This window comes from Arachis duranensis, chromosome 6 (genome assembly GCF_000817695.3).
Source record: "Arachis duranensis cultivar V14167 chromosome 6, aradu.V14167.gnm2.J7QH, whole genome shotgun sequence".
Lineage (NCBI taxonomy): Eukaryota > Viridiplantae > Streptophyta > Magnoliopsida > Fabales > Fabaceae > Arachis > Arachis duranensis.
Window position 1 is genome coordinate 60,419,281 of NC_029777.3, and position 4,981 is coordinate 60,424,261.

Below are 4,981 nucleotides of genomic sequence, written 5' to 3' on the forward strand. Positions count from 1 at the left end.
TCCCCATTTAAGATTCTGCAATTTACTTTCTGCAATTTACTTTCCGCCATTTATTTCCAGCATTTAGATTTTCTATCATTTGCTTTCTCGCCATTTAATTTTCTGCAATTACCAACTCAACTTCTACTTAGCTCAACTAGAACATTCCTCCAATTAAAGTTGCTTGACCAATCAATCCTTGTGGGATCCGACCTCACTCTATTGTGAGTTTTTACTTGACGACAATTTGGTATACATGCCGAAGGGAAATTTGTTAAGAGACAAGTTTTCGTGCATCAAGTTTATGGCGCCGTTGCCAGGGATTGATTTTGTATCGACAATGATTAAGTTGGAGGATAACTAGATTGAGCAATTTTCATTGTTTTGATTATTTCATCTTAGTCATTTACTTCGAGTTTAGCTATTTCGTTTCCGTTTTCTTTTTTCTTCATCTGTTTTCCTGGCCATCTACCATTTAGTTCACTAACCCACTAACTATTTGATACATTGCACCACTCACACTAACAGCCATTCTAACAAGAGTAATTTCTTCATTTATTTTCTTTCTTGCTTTTTGCTCTGTTGGTTATATGACAAGTAGAAGAAGCAGAGCTTCAACTTCGTTTGATTCTAAACCTGAGAGGACCTTCCTTAGATTAAGGAGGGAAGCAAGAGGGAAGAAAGTCATTGGTGTTGAGGAAGAAGAGGAGTATTTTGAAACAGACATGGAGGAGAATATGGATAACCACCATGAAGAAGTAGCTCACAGCCATGCTAGAGAAGGCCCAATGAATCATGCTGGGCAAGAGTGAAGAGTTCTAGGCTCCTACCTCAACCCAAACCCAGGAAATTATGGAAGTAGCATTCAAAAGCCAACCACACATACCAATAACTTTGAACTAGAGCCCCAGCTCATCACCCTCGTTCAGAACAACTGTGCATTCGGAGGAAGCACCCAAGAAGACCCTAATCAACATCTAACCACCTTCCTAAGGATATGTGATACTGTGAAGTCTAATGGTATTCATCCTGACACCTATGGATTGCTTTTGTTTCCCTTTTCACTCAAAGATAAAGCATCTAAATGGCTGGAATCTTTCCCGAAGGAGAGTTTAACAACGTGGGAAGATGTGGTGAACAAATTCTTGGCAAGATTCTACCCTCCTCAAAGAATCAACAGGTTGAGAACTAAGGTACAAACCTTCGGGCAACAAGATGGTGAAACTCTCTGTGAGGCATAGGAGAGGTCTAAGGACTTAACCATAAGGTACCCACCAGACATGTTCAATGAATGGGTGCAACTACACATTTTCTATGAGGGTCTTTCTTATGAATCAAAGAAGGCAGTAGACCACTCATCCGGGAGATCTCTGAACTAGAAAAAGACCATTGAAGAAGCCACAGATGTCATCGAGGTTGTAGCTGAAAATGACTACTTCTATGCTTCTGAAAGGAGCAACACTCGAGCAGTGATGGAGTTAAACCATATGGATGCACTACTGGCTCAAAACAAGATGATCACCAAGCAGTTAGCTGACCTTACCCAGAAGATGGAAGGGAACCAAGTTGCAGCAGTTACCACTTCATCATCAGCTCAAGAATGAGTAAATACAGAGGAAGACAGTGACTTGGAACAAGCCAACTATATTGGGAACTCACCTAGGCAGGCCCATGACCCATACTCCAAAACTTATAATCCTGGTTGGAAGAACCACCCGAACTTTGGGTAGGGAAATCAACAAGGTCAAGGCCAGGATCAAAGATGTCACAACCCCAACAACAATGCAACACACCAGCATTTCACCCAGAGATCATATCAACACCCACCCAATAGTACCTCTTGATGAGCGGATAATTTATACGCTTTTTGGCATTGTTTTTATATAGTTTTTAGTAAGTTTAAGCTACTTTTAGGGATGTTTTCATTAGTTTTTATGCTAAATTCACATTTCTGGACTTTACTATGAGTTTGTGTGTTTTTCTGTGATTTCAGGTAAATTCTGACTGAAATTGAGGGACTTGAGCAAAACTCTGAAGAAGGCTGACAAAAGGACTGCTGATGCTGTTGGAATCTGACCTCCCTGCATTCGAAATGGATTTTCTGGAGCTACAGAACTCCAATAGGCGCGTTCTCAACGGCGTTGGAAAGTAGACATCCAGGGCTTTCCAGCAATATATAATAGTCCATACTTTATTCGAAGAATGACGATGTAACGTGGCGTTGAACGCCAAGTACACGCTGCTGTCTGGAGTTAAACGCCAGAAAAACGTCATGATCCGGAGTCAAACGCCCAAAACACGTCATAACCTGGAGTTTGACGCCAAGAAATGCCTTAGCTCGTGGAATGATCAAAGCTCAGCCCAAGCATACACCAAGTGGGCCCCGGAAGTGAATTTATGCATCAATTACTTACTCATGTAAACCCTAGTAGCTAGTCTAGTATATATAGGACATTTATCTATTGTATTAGACATCTTTGGTCTCAGTTTTATTTTATTCTTCATCTTAGGAGATAATTGATCACGTTTTAGGGGGCTGGCCATTCGGCCATGCCTGAACCCTTTGCTTATGTATTTTCAACGGTGGAGTTTCTACACACCATAGATTAAGGGTGTGGAGCTCTGCTGTACCTCAAGTATTAATGAAGTTCTATTTTCTTTTATTCAAATGCTATCTTAGTTTTATTCCAAGATATTCATTCGTACCCAAGAACATGATGAATGTTATGAGTCAGATTACCCTCATTATCATTCTCACTTATGAACGCGAGTGATTGACAACCACTTACATTCTACATGCAACAGAGCTTGAATGCGTATCTCTTAGATTCCCCAACAGAATCTTCGTGGTATAAGTTAGATAGTTGGCGGCATTCATCTGGATCCGGAAAGTCCAACCTTGTCTGTGGTGTTCCGAGTAGGATTCCGGTAATGAATGACTGTGACGTGCTTCAAACTTGCAACCTGCTGGGCGTTAGTGACAGACGCAAAAGAATCAAGGGATTCTATTCCAGTAGGAGCGGGAACCATTCTCAATTTCGTCCACCACCTCTCAACATCCACATCAAAACTAAAATGGCCCTTCTCACCTCTCCTACCTCAATTCACCATCACCACCCGAAGATAGACTCTCCAGAATTGAGACTCTACTTGAAGGTATATGTAAGGAAGTCCAAGACAACAGAGTGTTCAAGGATGAAGTGCTAGCTAAAATTAAAAACTAGGGAGACACCATCAAGAGGCTGGAGTCTCAAGTGGGATATCTTTCTCAGCAGATTCCCAAGCCTACCGATAGCTTCCCAATTGACAAAGGGAAAAACCCGATAGGTGAAGCAAAGAAGGTAAGATGGGAAGAATGCAAGATGGTCACTATAAGTGATAAGGGGAGTGTGGAAGAACTGAACAAACCATTAGAACACTCTCAAGATATTCCAACAGAGAAGCAAGAGAAGAGTGACCAGGAAACCAACCCCACACAAAGGAAAGAGCTAAGGGAGAAGGAGATTCTAAACCCATATGCACCTTTTCCCCAAAGACTAAAGGGGGGTGTAGAAAGGAGAATGTATTCAAGGTTCCTCGACATGTTTGCATCTCTCCATGTAAACATACCATTCATCAAGGCTATCCAACAAATGCCCTAATACATTAAGTGTATGAAAGAACTGCTAACCAAGAAAAATTCACTAAAAGGAGGGCAAACAATAGTGATGAATAAGGAGTGTAGTGCTTTCATTCAAACAGAGTTACCTACAAAAAGGAAGGATCCAGGGAGTTTTCACATCCCTTGTGCTATAGGAGAAACAAGGATTGATAAGGGACTCTGTGACCTGGGAGCAAGCATCAACTTAATGCTTTTTATCCCTCATGAAGAAGCTTCAAATCAATGAGCTAACGCCCACGGATGTAATCATCAAGTTGGCTGACAAAACTCAAAAACAAGCAATAGGAGTGGTTGAAAACGTGTTGGTGAAGGTTGGGAACTACTTCCTTCCCACAGACTTTGTTATCTTGGAGATGAAAGAGAGTCACTTCCATCCAATCATATTGGGGAGACCATTCCTAGCCACAGCCAGAGCACTTATAGATGTAGAGCAAGGAGAGCTAATACTGAGGATACATGATGAACAACTTACCTTCAATGTCTTCAAACCCTAACAAGAAGCAGATCAAGAAAACAAGGAATTAAGAGAGGATCACAATAAGGCATTGGTGGAAGAAACAAGCACAGAAGCACACACAATACACAAGAGAATCCCTTTGGTTGACAAATAATACAGTCAGAAGGCACAACAGCTAAGGGAAACCCAAGAGGAGCTAAACCCACCTGAGTCATATGAGACCAGCAATAAAATTTCCCTTGACAAAGAGGCCACAAGGAGCAGGGTAGCATTAAAAGAAACAAGGAAGAAAGCACCAAGGGGATGGAGGAACAAGAAGATCCCAACAGAGGATTTCTCTCTAAGGGATGAAGTAATCTCTGCTTATTTCCCATCAATCCCACCTTATCTCCCCACCATCCCATCTCAGCTACCTCAAGTGTACACCATCAGAAGAATTCTCTCCTTGGAACATGTGGAGATTCTTAATAAAGCCAATGGAGGTAGATTCATTGTGAGAGGGGAAGATTTGAGGCATTACCAACCACCCTGACAAAGGCCAAACGTAAAGCTAATGACGCTAAAGAAGCGCTTTAAGGGAGGCAACCCATGTTTTATATCCTTTCCTTTAGACCTTTAATAGTAGTTAATAAAGCAAGGTTCATGAATTCCAAATCAACTTTGACAAATACTTAGAAGAGTCCCTTGTATGCAACATATAGTGAACAACAAGTTTAGTGTTCAAGACACACCAAGAGGGCATGAATACAATTCATATCATGTCAATCTTAGAGCCTTAATCAACTCTCTCTACATTACATGCTCACAAACTAAGTTTGGTGTCACCAATGTTGCATACATAAAAACTTAATTGGTCGGTTGGTTTGCATTCATGAATAGCATTT